General features: G+C 46.1%; 1 long non-coding RNA gene across 2 annotated transcripts; it reads right to left on the bottom strand.

Moving 5' to 3' along the window:
- Positions 1–1,413: 1,413 nt before the first annotated feature.
- On the bottom strand, positions 1,414–10,314 carry LOC129715798 (uncharacterized). Of its 2 annotated transcripts, none has more exons than XR_008726555.1 (3): positions 9,867–10,314; positions 2,708–4,033; positions 1,414–1,684 (listed from the first exon to the last, which is right to left on the bottom strand). It is a non-coding gene; the product is annotated as an uncharacterized LOC129715798 (long non-coding RNA). The 2 variants fall into 2 exon arrangements; XR_008726556.1 differs by having other exon boundaries at positions 3,457–4,033; positions 9,867–10,304.
- Between the last annotated feature and the right edge of the window lie 8,117 nt (positions 10,315–18,431).

The raw sequence follows: 18,431 nt of genomic DNA, 5'->3' as shown, positions 1-18,431 counted from the left end.
CATCTTTTTATGACAAAAACGTGTAGAAGAAAAATGCATGTAGATAAGTAGAGCAGATTTGAAAGAGGAGTGAAATGTAAAGGCAGAGAGAGGTTTATGGGTGGAAAGGAACATAGGAAAGGAGGGGGGAGAATGGGCTTGGGCAGATGGGTGAAGGGAAAATAGACAGAAAGTGCTGGAGTAACTCAGCCGGTCAGGCAGCCTCTGTGGAGAACATGGATAGGTGATGTTTCACAGAGTGCTGGAGTAACTCAGTGGGTCAGGCAGCCTCTGTGGAGAACATGGATAGGTGATGTTTCACAGAGTGCTGGAGTAACTCAGTGGGTCAGGCAGCCTCTGTGGTGAACATGGATAGGTGATGTTTCACAGAGTGCTGGAGTAACTCAGCGGGTCAGGCAGCCTCTGTGGAGAACATGGATAGGTGATGTTTCACAGAGTGCTGGAGTAACTCAGTGGGTCAGGCAGCCTCTGTGGAGAACATGGATAGGTGATGTTTCACAGAGTGCTGGAGTAACTCAGTGGGTCAGGCAGCCTCTGTGGAGAACATGGATAGGTGATGTTTCACAGAGTGCTGGAGTAACTCAGTGGGTCAGGCAGCCTCTGTGGAGAACATGGATAGGTGATGTTTCACAGAGTGCTGGAGTAACTCAGTGGGTCAGGCAGCATCTGTGGAGAACATGGATAGGTGATGTTTCACAGAGTGCTGGAGTAACTCAGCGGGTCAGGCAGCATCTGTGGAGAACATGGATAGGTGATGTTTCACAGAGTGCTGGAGTAACTCAGTGGGTCAGGCAGCATCTGTGGAGAACATGGATAGGTGATGTTTCACAGAGTGCTGGAGTAACTCAGTGGGTCAGGCAGCATCTGTGGAGAACATGGATAGGTGACGTTTCAGAGAGTGCTGGAGTAACTCAGTGGGTCAGGCAGCCTCTGTGGAGAACATGGATAGGTGACGTTTCACAGAGTGCTGGAGTAACTCAGTGGGTCAGGCAGCATCTGTGGAGAACATGGATAGGTGATGTTTCACAGAGTGCTGGAGTAACTCAGTGGGTCAGGCAGCATCTGTGGAGAACATGAGTCCGGAGCCGGGTCCTGGAGCCAGGAGTGCGGTCGGAGACGGGGCCGGGAACCAGTAAGCCCACTACAACCCCCTCCCCGACAGCCCCATCCCCACAACCTCCCATACCACCCTCCTCTCCCCCCACACACCCCCTCCCCAACCGCAGACCCCCACATCCTCCCCACCCACACAAGCCCCATCCACCCACAACCCCCCAACCCACACAAAACCCCCCCCCCCCTCAACCCCCCCCCCCACCTGCCCCCCATCCCCCGTCCTCCCCCCCCACCAATACACCTCCCTTCCCCCACAACCACCGCAAATGAAAATATGTTCAAATTAAGGATGTTTCATTCTAAATATATTTAAGATAAAATAATTATAAATAATTTAAAACACTATAAACATTTATGACAGAAATTGACATTGTTGCGGAAAATCAACTTTGAATCCAGATTAGGTCGAGTTTGTTTGTGTTGTAGAGTGCAGGCGGGGCAGCCACATCCAGAATCACATTGCTGCTTCTCCGTGGACACGGAACCGGTAGAGGCAAGTATATTCTGGATGGCCCCAGTTGTTATTCACCCACAGTTCAATGAAGTTGTAAACGGCAGCATCTTTATTCTACAAAGCAAAAAAACATGGAGACAGATCAGGGAACCTGTGCTTCAGTATGAAAGTACTGTCGGCAGGAGAGAAGATGGATTAGCTACAAACCAGACTTAAAACATCCTGCTGATCATGGATTTCAGGACATTCTATTCAATTACATACAGCATTGATAACAAGCATGTTATCATGGACAAGGTCGATGTGTTTGAGGTATGAGAGGAACATGGATCTCAAATGACTGGGAGCAACAGCTTTACTCCATGTAGCATCGTGGATGGGGAGAGAACAAGCTTATTTACACAGGCTTGCTTTGTGGCAACTGACAAATTGTGAATAAAGTGGCCATGAAAAATAAACTTCTATTCTGGAAAGATAAAATGCTGGAGTAACTCAGTGGGTCGGGCAGCATTCCTGGACCTGCCTGTCCTGCTGAGTTACTCCAGCATTTTGTGTCTTTCCTCCGTAAACCAGCATCTGCAGGTTCTTGATTCTACAATCTGTAATCTGGATTGGTTCAGCAAGTTTGAAACTTGTAGATGCTTCAAGTAGATCAGCCACTGATCCAGCTCTCCTCAGTTTCCCTATTTTTGCATCTGAAAATATGTTTATCATCGACCAGATTGTATGAATGGTCAATTAAAAAAAAGTATCTCTGCGCACCTGCTGCCTGACCCGAGTATTTCTAGCATTGTGTTTCAGTCCTCCATCACCTGCAGATTTGCAATTTTCTATTTGTAACTTGTCATTTGTTCCAGTCAATACAATATTTGCGATAATACAAGTCTGAAGAAGGTTCTCAACCAGAAACGCCTCCCATTCCTTCTCTCCAAAGATGCTGCCTGTCCCACTGAGTTACTCCTGCACTTTGTGTTCATCTGCGGCATAAAGCATCTGTTGTCTCTGTACTGTACATTTCGTTGTCTCTGTACTGTACACTGACAAAAGCATCTGCAGCATCAGCATTTTCTTCTTACACAATGCACAAACTCCTCCCAAACATAATTTTCAGTAAAAGACACATGTGAGAGAACTTACTGACAGTCCCTGATCCCTTGGTGCAGGGGTGGAAATCTTGGGGTACAGGATTGTGTTCCCCCCATGCTTTGAGAGGTGGGGGACAAACTCCCCCCCCCCAATGTTTTGTCATCCGGCCTTTATCAGCCGCTTTCTAAGGGCAGAATCTGCCCGTTCGCGGGGTCTTTCAGCGCCCGTTGCAGCATAAAATCAAACTGCTGCATCGAGGCGATCAAGTCTCCCGATGTTGAAGCCTCCACCGGCCGATGAAAGACCCCGTGAACGGGCCGATTCAAGCCCACGGCCGAAGCCTCGCACTAATGCATCTCGCTCTCTCTCCTCCAACCTTGACTCGGAGGTGATTCGCTACAGCGTGGAGTCAGCGCCCAATGAGCAGAGGGAACTAGGACCGGGTCACTGCCAGGGATGTGTTTCTCTATCTGGAAGGTGGATGGTCTGCTGCGGCTGCTGGCAGGTACACAGAGAGAGAGGCCACTCGGCCCACACGTTGCTGCTGTTTCAGCGCCATTGTCCAGTAAAAATAAAACATTATAATTTAAACATGTGGAAATAAAGTACCAGAGTAAAAAGAGGCTACAGACTTTTGGCTATTGAGTAGAGCTACTACTCGTGGAAATATACTGTATTTATGTCTAGCTGTGGCCCAGACAAAACCTGCCCCAGACAGGACAAAGCAAGCCACCAGAGTGCAGGAGCAGAGGCAGCACGGTGGTACAGAGTAGAGTTACGTGCCTTGCAGCGCCAGAGACCTGGGTTCAATCCTGACTACCGGTCGGTGTAAGGGTGATCGTTGGTCTGCACGGACTCGGTGGGCCGAAGAGCGTTTTTCCACGCTGTACCTCAAAACTAAAAACAACGTTGACCTGTTTCACGCAGCAACCCTCCCTCCAGGGTCTGCTCCTTCTCCAATCCTGGCTGGAAACACACAACATCAGCGTTATACTGCTCACAGCTCAGCCACAGGCAAACCTGGTGCCGTGCCACACCCCAGGGGCATCTTGATGCATCTGCAGATACTGTGGCCGACAACATCAACACCAAAACATTTGTGGCGTGATGCGGAGTGATGATGTATGAATCGCGGTGTTTTTACAACTGTCGCAACATTGTTTTGTTTCGTCGCTGGATTTTGAAATGTTCAAAATGTTTTGGCGACACTGATATGATGCCGGCAGTCGCCGAAAAAGATCGGCAAGTGGGACAGGCCCTTAAATGAGTTATTTATCTCTATCGTTGTGAGCAGTTGATGCAGTCTAGAAACTGCCACAGCTCAGCTCTGTACCTTTCCACAGCTGATTCCATTTCCTTCACCTTCTGCAACAACATCTAGCAATAGAAATAAAAAACAAGTTTATTTTCAAGTTCGGAGGCTTTTTAATTCTACTCGCAGCTACTTATTTCACAACATGTGGTGCAGTGGAGGAGGGTCAGGGCGGTGAGTATATAAATCGGGCGCGGGGCTTGTTTTCACAGAGGCCCAGGACCGTTGGAGCGAGTGGAGGAGGGTCAGGGCGGTGAGTATATAAATCGGGCGCGGGGCTTGTTTTCACAGAGGCCCAGGACCGTTGGAGCGAGTGGAGGAGGGTCAGGGCGGTGAGTATATAAATCGGGCGCGGGGCTTGTTTTCACAGAGGCCCAGGACCGTTGGAGCGAGTGGAGGAGGGTCAGGGCTTTTACCAAAATCCGTAACGTTCCACACTCCATAGTGAGGGTTCTGGTGGAAGCCGCTGATTGGTGGAAGCAGACTAGAGGAAGCAGCTGATTGGGTGCAACATCAGGTTAGCATTTGTGCTTTCTGGTTAAAGGTGGTTAAAGGTACAGTGCTTTAGTAAAGGTACAGTGGGTTAAAGGGGCAGTGCTTAGTAAAGGTACAGTGGGTTAAAGGTACAGTGCTTTAGTTAAGGTACAGTGAGCCAAGGGTACAGTGGGCTAAAGGTACAGTGCTTTTTGTTTATATAATAAAGGTGCAGTTTAAAGGTCACGAGGGAGCAGCTGTTGTGAGTCAGATACCTGCTGATTTCTCCCAGCAGTTTCTATTGTGTTATACTGGTATCAGATCCAGGGTAAGGCGGGAGAATGACAGTCAGAGCAGTATACTGTTCTGGATGTCAGATGTGGGAGGTCATGGTGTCGGATGGCCCTCCAGACGTCCACATCTGCACCAGGTGCAGCGAGATGGGGCTCCTAAGGGACCGTATTAGGATCCTGGAGCAGCAGCTCGATGACCTCGCTCTGATCAGGGAGAGTGAGGAGGTCATAGAGGGGAGTTATAGAGAGGTGGTCACTCCAAAACCATGGGAGAGAGACATGTGGGTCACGTTAAGGAAGGGCAAGGGGCAGAGGCAGGAACGAGTGAGTACTCCAATGTCGGTACACCTCGCAAATAAGTACTCCTGTTTGAGTACGGATGGGGGTGACAGCCTACCCGGGGGTAGTGACAGCGGACGGGCCTCCAGCACAGAGACCGGCCCTGTTGCTCCAAAAGGTAGGGAAAAAAAGAGGGCCATAGTAATTGGGGACTCTATTGTTAGGGGGTCGGATAGGCGATTCTGTGGACGCAGTCGGGAGACCAGGATGGTGGTCTGCCTCCCTGGTGCCAAGGTCTCGGACGTGTCTCAACGCATCCAAGATATCCTTAAATCAGAGGGAGAGGAGTCTGAGGTCGTGGTACATATAGGTACCAATGACATAGGTAAAAAAAGGGAAGAGGTCCTGAAGGGAGGATTTAGGGAGTTGGGAGGAGAGTTAAGAAAAAGGACCAAAAAGGTAACAATCTCAGGATTACTGCCTGTGCCACGCGACAGTGAGAGTAGGAATGGAGCGAGGTGGAGGATAAATGCGTGGCTGAAAGACTGGTGCAGAGGGCAGGGATTCAAGTTCCTGGATCATTGGGACTTCTTTTGGGGAAGGTGGGACCTGTACAGAAAGGATGGGTTGCACTTGAACCCGAGGGGGACCAATATCCTAGCGGGGAAATTTGCAAAGGCAGCTGGGGAGACTTTAAACTAGAATGGTTGGGGCGAGGGACTCAAATAGCGAAAGGTAGTAGACAGAATGGGAGGCAGGAAGCAGAAATGGGAAGCACTCGGACACAAGAGGAGAAAGAAAAAAAAGGAAATAAACAGAGAATAAGTGACGGGGGTTTTCTTAAATGTGCATATTTTAATGCTAGGAGCATTGTAAGAAAGGTTGATGAGCTTAGAGTCTGGATAGACACCTGGAAGTATGATGTTGTGGCGATCAGTGAAACGTGGTTGCAGGAGGGCTGTGATTGGAAACTAAATATTCCAGGATTTCGCTGCTTCAGGTGTGATAGAATTGGAGGGGCAAGAGGTGGAGGTGTTGCATTGCTAGTCAGGGAAGATATTACAGCAGTGCTTTGGCAGGATAGATTGGAGGGCTCATCTAGGGAGGCTATTTGGGTGGAATTGAGAAGTGGGAAAGGTGTAGCAACTCTTATAGGGGTGTATTATAGACCGCCAAACGGGGAACGAGAATTGGAAGAGCAAATATGTAAGGAGATAGCAGATATTAGTAGTAAGCACAAGGTAGTGATTGTGGGAGATTTCAACTTTCCACACATAGACTGGGAAACACATTCTGTAAATGGGCTGGATGGGTTGGAGTTTGTAAAATGTGTGCAGGATAGTTTTTTGCAGCAATACATAGAGGTACCTACTAGAGGAGGGGCAGTGCTGGACCTCCTGTTAGGAAATGAGATGGGACAGGTGGCGGAGGTATGCGTTGGGGAGCACTTCGGGTCCAGTGATCACAATACCATTAGTTTCAAGATAATTATGGAGAGGGTCAGAACTGGACCTAGGGTTGAGATTTTTGATTGGAGAAAGGCTAACTTTGATGCGATGCGAGATGATTTAAAAGGAGTGAACTGGGACATTTCGTTTTATGGGAAAGATGTAGAAGAGAAATGGAGGACATTTAAAGGGGAAATTTTAAGAGTACAGAATCTTTATGTTCCTGTTCGGTTGAAAGGAAACAGTAAAAATTGGAAAGAGCCCTGGTTTTCAAGGGAAATTGGACATCTTGTTCGGAAAAAGAGGGAGATCTACAATAATTATAGGCAGCATGAAGTAAATGAGGTGCTTGAGGAGTATAAGGAATGTAAAAAGAATCTTAAGAAAGAAATTAGAAAAGCTAAAAGAAGATATGAGGTTGCTTTGGCAAGTAAGGTGAAAGTCAATCCAAAGGGTTTCTACAGCTATATTAATAGCAAAAGGATAACGAGGGATAAAATTGGTCCATTGGAGAGACAGAGTGGACAGCTATCTGCAGAGCCAAAAGAGATGGGGGAGATATTGAACAATTTTTTTTCTTCGGTATTCACCAAGGAGAAGGATATTGAATTATGTGAGGTAAGGGAAACTAGTAGAGTAGCTATGGATACTATGAGGTTCAAAGTAAAAGAAGTACTGACACTTTTGAAAAAGATAAAAGTGGATAAGTCTCCAGGTCCTGACAGGATATTCCCTAGGACATTGAGGGAAGTTAGTGTAGAAATAGCCGGGGCTATGACAGAAATATTTCAAATGTCATTAGAAACGGGAATAGTCCCCGAGGATTGGCGTACTGCGCATGTTGTTCCATTGTTTAAAAAGGGTTCTAAGAGTAAACCTAGCAATTATAGACCTGTTAGTTTGACTTCAGTGGTGGGCAAATTAATGGAAAAGATACTTAGAGACAATATATATAAGCATCTAGATAAACAGGGTCTGATTAGGAACAGTCAACATGGATTTGTGCCTGGAAGGTCATGTTTGACTAATCTTCTTGAATTTTTTGAAGAGGTTACTAGGGAAATTGACGAGGGTAAAGCAGTGGATGTTGTCTATATGGACTTTAGTAAGGCCTTTGACAAGGTTCCTCATGGAAGGTTGGTTAAGAAGGTTCAACTGTTGGGTATAAATGCAGGAATAGCAAGATGGATTGTGGTGGCTGAATGGGAGAAGCCAGAGGGTAATGGTGGATGGCTGTTTATCGGGTTGGAGGCAGGTGACTAGTGGGGTGCCTCAGGGATCTGTGTTGGGTCCTTTGTTGTTTGTCATGTACATCAATGATCTGGATGAAGGTGTGGTAAATTGGATTAGTAAGTATGCAGATGATACCAAGATAGGGGGTGTTGTGGATAATGAAGAGGATTTCCAAAGTCTACAGAGTGATTTAGGCCATTTGGAAAAATGGGCTGAAAGATGGCAGATGGAGTTTAATGCTGATAAATGTGAGGTGCTACACCTTGGCAGGACAAATCAAAATAGGACGTACATGGTAAATGGTAGGGAATTGAAGAATACAGTTGAACAGAGGGATCTGGGTATAACCGTGCATAGTTCCTTGAAGGTGGAATCTCATATAGATAGGGTGGTAAAGAAAGCTTTTGTTATGCTAGCCTTTATAAATCAGAGCATTGAGTATAGAAGCTGGGATGTAATGTTAAAATTGTACAAGGCATTGGTGAGACCAAATCTGGAGTATGGGGTACAATTTTGGTCGCCAAATTATAGGAAGGATGTCAACAAAATAGAGAGAGTACAGAGGAGATTTACTAGAATGTTGCCTGGGTTTCAACAACTAAGTTACAGAGATAGGTTGAATAAGTTAGGTCTTTATTCTCTGGAGCGCAGAAGGTTAAGGGGGACCTGATAGAGGTCTTTAAAATGATGAGAGGGATAGACAGAGTTGATGTGGACAAGCTTTTCCCTTTGAGAATAGGGAAGATTCAAACAAGAGGACATGACTTCAGAATTAAGGGACAGAAGTTTAGGGGTAATATGAGGGGGAACTTCTTTACGCAGAGAGTGGTGGCGGTGTGGAATGAGCTCCCAGTGGAAGTGGTGGAGGCAGGTTCATTGGTATCATTTAAAAATAAATTGGATAGGCATATGGATGGGAAGGGAATGGAGGGTTGTGGTACCAGTGCAGGCAGGTGGGACTAAGGGGAAAAAAATTTTGTTCGGCATGGACTTGTAGGGCCGAGATGGCCTGTTTCCGTGCTGTAATTGTTATATATGGTTATATGGTTATAACATACACATCAAAGTTACAAATATGTAATGCAGAAAAGTCACTTTTCCATATTTCATATTTCCTTATAACATAGGCCATTTCAACCCATCAAATCAATGCCAGCTCTCACAAATTTTCTTTGAAACTAGTTCCTCACAAATTCCCATCAATTGCCCGCAGAATCCACCATTCAATGTAAAGCAAACTTCACTGAACTGTAGCAGCTTAACACCCAGAGGATGGGAAATGCAGGGAATTCTCTGCCCAAGTGGCTACGGAGACCAGTCCTTGAGACCAGTTCAACACCGAGGTGACTGGCCTTGATATTACAGAATTGAGAGTATGGCGTAGGTAAATGGTAATGTTATATGTTATATGGTTATATGGCGTGAAATGGTGCCGAGATAAATGGTCTGACTGAGAGGTGGAGCAGCTGAGGGGCAACACGGTGGTGCAGCGGTAGAGTTGCTGCCTCACATCACCAGAGGCCCAGGTTCAATCCCGACTACGAGTGCTATCTGTACGCAGTTTGTACGTTCTCCCCGTGACCTGCGTGGACTTTCTCCAAGTGCTCCGGCTTCCACCCACACTCCAAAGACGTCCAGGTTTGTAGGCTAAATAGCTTAGTAACATTGTAAATTGGCCCTAGTGTGTGCAGGATAGTGGTAGGGTGTGTGGATCGCTGGTCAGCGCAGACTTTCCAAGCTGTATCTCTAAAACAAAACCAAAAAAGACTAAAAGCAGCTATATCAGGCATAATGCGAAGGAAAGCTTGCCATACTTGGATCAGAGGCCTTAGCCTCAGAATAAAAGGACCTTCCTTTGGGAAGGAGATGAGGAGGAATTTCTTTAATCAGAGGGTGGTGAATCTGTGGAATTCACTGCCATAGTAGGCTGTGGATCTTTTTAAGGAAGATATAGATAGATTATTGATTAGTATGGGTGTCAGGGGTTATGGGGGGAAGGCAGGGGAATGGGGTTAAGAGGGTAAGATAGATCAGCCATGATTGAATGGAGGAATAGACTTGATGAACCGGATGGCCTCATTCAGCTCCTATCATTTATGAACCATGACTCCCTGTGACCTCTCTACCCCTTCTCCCACACCAGCACCAGCTCTCTCTCTCCCCGCACCCACCTTGGTATTGCAACCAACTGCCCGCAGCGCCAGCTCCGTCCGCTCCTCATGCATCTGCTGGATGGCGGCGATGTCAGCCTGGAAGCAAACACACGCAGCGTTACAGTCTCACCAGGGGCACGCGCCCACCCCACCTCTGTCCAACACAGAGCCAGAGCCTTTGTAGACAGAGAATACCAAATGTATGCAGGTTGGTAGGTTAATTAGCCGCGGTAAATTGCCTCTTCCATGTCGACACGTGGAGAGTCTGGGGGGCGAGGGGATTGAAGACAATATGGAAAGAATAAAGTTCAGTTTAGTTTATTGTCACGTGTGAAGTGAAAAGCTTCTGTGGCGTGTTATCCAGTCAGCAGAAAGACAATACATGATTATAATCGGGGCATTTACAGTGTATAGATACATTAAGAGTACAGAATCTTTATGTCCCTGTTTGGTTGAAAGGAAATAGTAAAAATTGGAATGAGCCATGGTTTTCAAGCGAAATTGGACACTTGGTTCGGAAAAAGAGGGAGATCGACAATAATTATAGGCAGCTTGGAGTAAATGAGGTGCTTGAGGAATATAAAGAATGTAAAAAGAATCTTAAGAAATAAATTAGAAAAGCTAAAAGAAGATATGAGGTTGCTTTGGCAAGTAAGGTGAAAGTAAATCCAAAGGGTTTCTACAGCTATATTAATAGCAAAAGGATAACGAGGAATAAAATTGGTCCATTAGAGAGTCAGAGTGGACAACTATCTGCAGAGCCAAAAGAGATGGGGGAGATATTGAACAATTTCTTTTCTTTGGTATTAACCAAGGAGAAGGATATTGAATTATGTGAGGTAAGGGAAACAAGTAGAGTAGCTATGCAAACTATGGGATTCAAAAAAGAGGAACTACTGACTCTTTTAAAAAATATAAAAGTGGATAAGTCTCCAGGTCCTGACAGGATATTCCCTAGGACATTGAGGGAAGTTAGTGTAGAAATAGCAGGGGCTATGACAGAAATATTTCAATTGTCATTAGAAACGGGAATAGTGTCGGAGGATTGGCGTACTGCGCATGTTGTTCCATTGTTTAAAAAGGGGTCTAAGAGTAAACCTAGCAATTATAGACCTGTTAGTTTGACGTCAGTGGTGGGCAAATTAATGGAAAGGATACTCAAAGATAATATACAGTGGCTTGCAAAAGTTTTCATACCCCTTGAACTTTTCCACAATTTGTCACGTTACAACCACAAACGTAAATGTATTTTATTGGGATTTTATGTGATAGACCAACACAAAGTGGCGCATAATTGTGAAGTGGAAGGAAAATGTTACTGAAAAGTGTGGAATGCAAAAGTATTCAAACCCCTTTACTATTATACCCCTAAATAAAATCCAGTGCAACCAATTGCCTTCAGAAGTCACCTAATTAGTAAATAGAGTCCACTTGTGTGTAATCTAATCTCAGTATAAATACAGCTGTTCTGTGAAGGCCTCAGAGGTTTGTTAGAGAATATTAGTGAACAGACAGCATAATGAAGCCCAAGGAACACACCAGACAGGTCAGGGATAAAGTTGTGGAGAAGTTTAAAGCAGGGTTAGGTTATAAAAAATCTCACGGAGCACTGTTCAATCCATCATCCAAAAATGGAAAAGTATGGCACAACTGCAAACCTACCAAGACATGGCCGTCCACCTAAACTGACAGGCCGGACAACGAGAGCATTGATCAGACTAGCAGCCAAGAGGCCCATGGTAACTCTGGAGGAGCTGCAGAGATCCACAGCTCAGGTGGGAGAACCTGTCCACAGGACAACTATTAGTCGTGCACTCCACAAATCGGGCCTTTATGGAAGAGTGGCAAGAAGAAAGCCATTGTTGAAAAAAAGCCATAAGAAGTCCAGTTTGCAGTTTGCCACAAGCCATGAGGGGGACACAGCAAACATGTGGCGGAAGGTGCTCTGGTCAGATGAGACCAAAATTGAAGTTTTTGGCCTAAATGCAAAACGCTATGTGTGGTGGAAAACTAACACTGCACATCACCCTGAACACACCATCCCCACTGTGAAACATGGTGGTGGCAGCATCATGCTGTGGGGATGCTTTTCTTCAGCAGGGACAGGGAAGCTGGTCAGAGTTGATGGGAAGATGGATGGAGCCAAATACAGGGCAACCTTGAAAGAAAACCTGTTAGAGTCTGCAAAAGACTTGAGACTGGGGCGGAGGTTCACCTTCCAGCAGGACAATGACCCTAAACATACAGCCAGAGCTACAATGGAATGGTTTAGATCAAAGCATATTCATGTGTTAGAATGGCCCAGTCAGTCCAGACCTAAATCCAATTGAAAATCTCTGGCAAGTCTTGAAAATTGCTGTTCACAGACGCTCTCCATCCAATCTGACTGAGCTTGAGCTATTTTGCAAAGAAGAATGGGCAAAAATGTCAGACTCTAGATGTGCAAAGCTGGTAGAGACATACCCCAAAATACTTGCAGCTTTAATTGCAGCGAAAGGTGGTTCTACAAAGTATTGACTCAGGGGGACTGAATACTTTTGCACGCCACACTTTTCAGTTTTTTATTTGTAAAATAATTTGAAAACCATGTATCATTTTCCTTCCACTTCACAATTATGCACCACTTTGTGTTGGTCTATCACATAAAATCCCAATAAAATACATTTACGTTTGTGGTTGTAACGTGACAAAATGTGGAAAAGTTCAAGGGGTATGAAAACTTTTGCAAGCCACTGTATATAAGCATCTGGATAAACAGGGTCTGATTAGGAACAGTCAACATGGATTTGTGCCTGGAAGATCTTGTTTGACTAATCTTCTTGAATTTTTTGAAGAGGTTACTCGGGAAATTGATGAGGGTAAAGCAGTGGATTTAGGCCATTTGGATGAATGGGCAGAAAGATGGCAGACGGAGTTTAATGCTGATAAGTGTGAGGTGCTAGATCTTGGCAGGACATGCAGTTGAACAGAGGGATCTAGGAATAACTGTGCACAGTTCCCTAAAGGTGGAATCTCATGTAGATAGGGTGGTAAAGAAATCTTTTGGTGTGCTGGCCTTTATAAATCAGAGCATCGAGTATGGAAGTTGGGATGTAATGTTAAAATTGTACAAGGCATTGGTGAGGCAAAATTCTGTAGTATGGTGTACAATTTTGGTCGCCAAATTATAGGAAGGATGTCAACAAAATAGAGAGAGTACAGAGGAGATTTACTAGAATGTTGCCTGGGTTTCAGCAACTAAGTTACAGAGAAAGGTTGAACAAGTTAGGGCTTTATTTTTTGGAGCGCAGAAGGTTAAGGGGGGACTTGATAGAGGTCTTTAAAATGATGAGAGGGATAGACAGAGTTGACGTGGATAAGCTTTTCCCACTGAGAGTAGGGAAGATTCAAACAAGAGGTCATGATTTGAGAATTAAGGGACAGAAGTTTAGGGGTAACATGAGGGGGAACTTCTTTACTCAGAGAGTGGTATTCAATTTAATTCAATTCAATTCCATTCAACTTTATTGCCATTGCACAAATACGAGCACAGGTACTACGAAATGCTTGGACTGTGGATGAATTAAACTGGTACATCGGCAAATAAATGTATACAAATGGGAGAGTCTAAAGATAGCTAACGATGGGCCTGTGAGTTCAGCAGTGTAATGGTGTTATTGAAAAAGCTGTTCCTCATCCTGCTTGTGTGAGACCTGAGGCCCCTGTACCGCCCCCCTGATGGGAGGAGGGCAAATAGTCCATGGTTAGGGTGAGAGGGTTCCTTGATGATTTTCCCGGCCCGTCTCAGACACCGTTTGCGGTGGAGGGCATCCATGGCAGGGAGCGGGGCACCGATGATGTGCTGAGCGGTTTTCACCACCCGTTGTAGTGCCTTCCTGTCAGCTGTGGTGCAGCTGCTGTACCATACCGTGAAGCAGGTGGTCAGGATGCTTTCGATGGTACAGCAGTAGAAATTGGACAGGATCTGGGGGGGACAGGTGAGCTTTCTTAAGCCTCCTCAGAAAGTAAAGGCGCTGCTGTGCCTTTTTGATCAGTTTGGTGGTATTGAGGGACCAGGACAGATCCTCTGAGATGTGTACCCCGAGGAATTTGTAATTGGAGACGCGCTCCACCTCAGTCCCGTTTATGTGGATGGGGGTATGTCTGCCCCCTCTGTTCTTCCCGAAGTCAACGATGATTTCCTTCGTCTTCTTAGAGTTGAGGACGAGGTTATTATTGGTACACCAGGGTGCCAGGTTCTGGACCTCCTCCCTATAGGCTGATTCGTTGTTGTCCCTGATCAGTCCTACCACCGTGGTGTCATCGGCAAATTTTATGATGGCGTTGGAGCCACACTTAGGGACGCAGTCATGGGTGAAGAGGGAGTAGAGGAGAGGGCTGAGCACACAGCCCTGTGGCACTCCGGTGTTCAGTGTTAGAGTGGAGGAGGTGAGGTTATTGACCCTAACAGACTGTGGTCTGTTGGTGAGGAAATCCAGTGTCCAGTTGCAGAGGGAGGTGGAGATGCCAAGTCCACTGAGTTTGGTGATCAAGCTGGCGGGGATGATAGTAATAAATGCAGAGCTGAAGTAGATGAACAACAACCTGATATAGGATTTGTTGTTGTCCAGGTGGGTCAGCGCAGAGTGTAGGGCCTCAGACATGGCGTCCTCTGTAGACCTGTTGGGCCAGTAGACAAACTGATGGGGGTCCAGTGTGGGGGGGAGGCTGGCTTTGAGGTGAGCCAAGATCAGCCGCTCAAAGCACTTTGCAATGACGGGGGTGAGGGCCACTGGGCGGAAGTCGTTGAGACTACCTGAAGCTGACTGTTTGGGCACTGGCACAATGGTTGAGGTCTTGAGGCAAGTAGGGATGACACCCTGGGCCAGTGACAGGTTGAAAATGTCAATGAAGACCAGGGATAGTTGTCCAGCACATGCCCATGAGCACACGCCCGGGGATGCCATCGGGGCTGGCAGCTTTGTGCTCATTCACTTTGCTCAGTGCGCCTTGTACAGCAGAGGCGGAGAGACTGAGGGATTGTTGGTTCGGGAGTGTGGAATGAGCTTCCAGTGGAAGTGGTGGAGGCAGGTTCGATTTTATCATTTAAAAATAAATTGGATAGTTATATGGACGGGAAAGGAATGAAGGGTTATGGTCTGAGTGCAGGTAGATGGGACTAGGGGAGAATAAGGGTTAGTGGCGGTGCCTAACGGCAGTGGCTTGACTACCGTTGTCTGTCTTTTTTTATTTTTGTCTTGTTAAATGTATGTCATTGAGTTAGTTTTTATTATTATTTTTTAGCTGTGTATATGTGGGGGGTGGTGGGGGGGGGGCTGTGGGGGGGGAAACCATTTAAATCTCTTCCCTGTGCGGGGACCCGACTATTCCCTGTCGGGTCTCGGATGTCGTTGGGCCTAACATCGTGGAGCCGGCGGCGACCTCCGGCTGGGACTAACCTGGGGGCTCCTGTTGCAGAGCCTGCGGAACTGACATCGCGGAGCTGGCCAACTTCGGCGTGCGGATGCGACCCGACTTTGGAGTTCGGAGTCACTGGCCGCAGACCTGGTGGACGGGAACATCGGGAACTCCAAGTCCCTGGTGGGAGATCTGTTTTTCGAGCTCCGCAATGGCGACTTCTCCCGCTGGAATCGCGGGTTTCAGGACATGGAGCCGGGGCCTAACATCGCCCGGCATGACTTAAACGTCCTTAGGACTTACCATCGCCCACCGGGGGATTTAACATCGGAGCCCCAGTTCACCTCGACACTGCAGTTGGACTGCTGGACCACGGGAGAGGGAACAAAGGGAAGAGATAAAGACTTTGCCTTCCATCACAGTGAGGAGATGTTGGAGACTCACTGTGATGGATGTTTATGTAAAACTGTGTTAAGTGTGGGTCTTGGATTGTGTGTAAACTGTGGAAATGGTATTTCGTTCAAACCTAGGTTTGAATGACAATAAATTGCATTCTATACTATAATTGTTCGGCACGGACTAGAAGGGCCTAGTTGGCCTGTTTCCGTGCTGTAATTGTTATATGGTTATATAGTTATATGATAAGAGAATGTCGTTTAGTGCAAGGTAAAGATAGTAAAGTCCGATTAAAGATAGTCCGAGGGTCACCAATGAGGTAGATAGTAGTTCAGGACTGCTCTCTAGTTGTGGTAAACTTATTCAGTTGTCAGATAACAAATGGATTAGATTAGTGTAAATGGGGATCGATGGTCAGCGTGGACTCAGTGGGTCAAAGATCCTGTTTCCATGCCATCTCTCTCAATGACTACCAGGCAGATTAAGCAACAGCTTAACTAACAGCTGGATTTCCTCCTGCATCAATCACAGCTCTGCTCACCCCCCCAATGGACAGACGCTACACATCACTGCCAGGCAAGGGTGGGGGAAGAGGCCAAGCTGCCAACATTTGACACTCACCTGCACCCTTTCCGGCGACTCGAAGGGCAGCATTTCCCAAAGCTCCTCCAGTCTCTGAAGGGTTACCTTGCCCAGCAGCTTGATGATGTGGGCTGGTGTCGGCAAGAGAGGGAGGCGTATGGTTTCAGACGGCTCACTGTCCCAGTCCAGCCAAGCCCGGAAGGCAGCGGTCAACTGATCCAGCTCCTTCTCCATTCTGTGCATTGGCACCTGTAGGCCAGCCTAGGAACAGAGCAAGACGGTCAGCTTGGGCAGTATGGAGGCGCAGTGGTAGAGTTGCTGCCTTACAGCGCCAGAGACCCGAGTTTGATCCTGACCACAGGTGATGCCTGTATGAAGTTTGTACGTTCTCCCCGTGACCTGCATGGGTTTTCTCTGAGATCTTCAGTTCCCTCCCAAACTCCAATGAGGTACAGGCTTGTAGATTAATTGGCTTAGTATTAATGTAGAATTGTCCCTAGTGTGTGAAGGGTAGTGTTAGTGTGCGGGGATCACCAGTCATTGTTAGATAATATATATAAGCATCTGGATAAACAGGGTCTGATTAGGAACAGTCAACATGGATTTGTGCCTGGAAGGTCATGTTTGACTAATCTTCTTGAATTTTTTGAAGAGGTTACTCGGGAAATTGATGAGTGTAAAGCAGTGGATGTTGTATATATGGACTTCAATAAGGCCTTTGACAAGGTTCCTCATGGAAGGTTGGTTAAGAAGGTTCAATGGTTGGGTATTAATGGTGGAGTAGCAAGATGGATTCAACAGTGGCAGAATGGGAGATGCCAGAGAGTAATGGTGGATGGTTGTTTGTCAGGTTGGAGGCCAGTGACTAGTGGGGTGCCACAGGGATCTGTGTTGGGTCCACTGTTGTTTGTCATGTACATCAATGAATGGATGATGGGGTGGTAAATTGGATTAGTAAGTATGCAGATAATACTAAGATAGGTGGGGTTGTGGATAATGAAGTAGATTTTCAAAGTCTACAGAGAGATTTATGCCAGTAGGAAGAGTGGGCTGAAAGATGGCAGATGGAGTTTAATGCTGATAAGTGTGAGGTGCTGCATCTTGGCAGGACAAATCAAAATATGACATACATGGTAAATGGTAGGGAATTGAAGAATGCAGTTGAGCAGAGGGATCTGGGAATAACTGTGCTCAGTTCCCTGAAAGTGGAATCTTATGTCGATAGGGTGGTAAAGAAAGCTTTTGGTGTGCTGGCCTTCATAAATCAGAGCATTGAGTATAGAAGCTGGAATGTAATGTTAAAATTGTACAAGGCAGTGGTGAGACCAATTCTGGAGTATGGTGTACAATTTTGGTCGCCTAATTATAGGAAGGATGTCAACAAAATAGAGAGAGTACAGAGGAGATTTACTAAAATGTTGCCTGGGTTTCAGCAACTAAGTTACATAGAAAGGTTGAACAAGTTAGGGCTTTATTCTTTGGAGCGCATAAGGTTAAGGGGGGACTTATAACCATATAATAACCATATAACAATTACAGCACGGAAACAGGCCATCTCGACCCTTCTAGTCCGTGCCAAACACATAATCTCCCCTAGTCCCATATACCTGCGCTCAGACCATAACCCTTCATTCCCTTCCCATCCATATAACTATCCAATTTATTTTTAAATGATAAAAACGAACCTGCCTCCACCACCTTCACTGGAAGCTCATTCCACACAGCTACCACTCTGAGTAAAGAATTCCCCCTCATGTTACCCCTGAATTTCAGCCCCTTAATTCTCAAGTCATGTCCCCTTGTTTGAATCTTCCCTACTCTCAGTGGGAAAAGCTTTTCCACGTCAACTCTGTCTATCCCTCTCATCATTTTAAAAACCTCTATCAAGTCCCCCCTTAACCTTCTGCGCTCCAAAGAATAAAGCCCTAACTTGTTCAACCTTTCTCTGTAACTTAGTTGCTGAAACCCAGGCAACATTCTAGTAAATCTCCTCTGTACTCTCTCTATTTTGTTGACATCCTTCCTATAATTAGGCAACCAAAATTGTACACCATACTCCAGAATTTGCCTCACCAATGCCTTGTACAATTTTAACATTACATCCCAACTTCTACACTCAATGCTCTGATTTATAAAGGCCAGCACACCAAAAGCTTTCTTTACCACCCTTTCTACATGAGATTCCACTTTCAGGGAACTGTGCACAGT

The sequence above is a fragment of the Leucoraja erinacea genome, unplaced genomic scaffold, assembly GCF_028641065.1.
Source record: "Leucoraja erinacea ecotype New England unplaced genomic scaffold, Leri_hhj_1 Leri_1410S, whole genome shotgun sequence".
In the NCBI taxonomy this organism is placed as follows: domain Eukaryota; kingdom Metazoa; phylum Chordata; class Chondrichthyes; order Rajiformes; family Rajidae; genus Leucoraja; species Leucoraja erinaceus.
The sequence above is the reverse complement of the archived record's forward strand: the minus strand, read 5'-3'. Positions and strand labels throughout refer to the sequence as shown.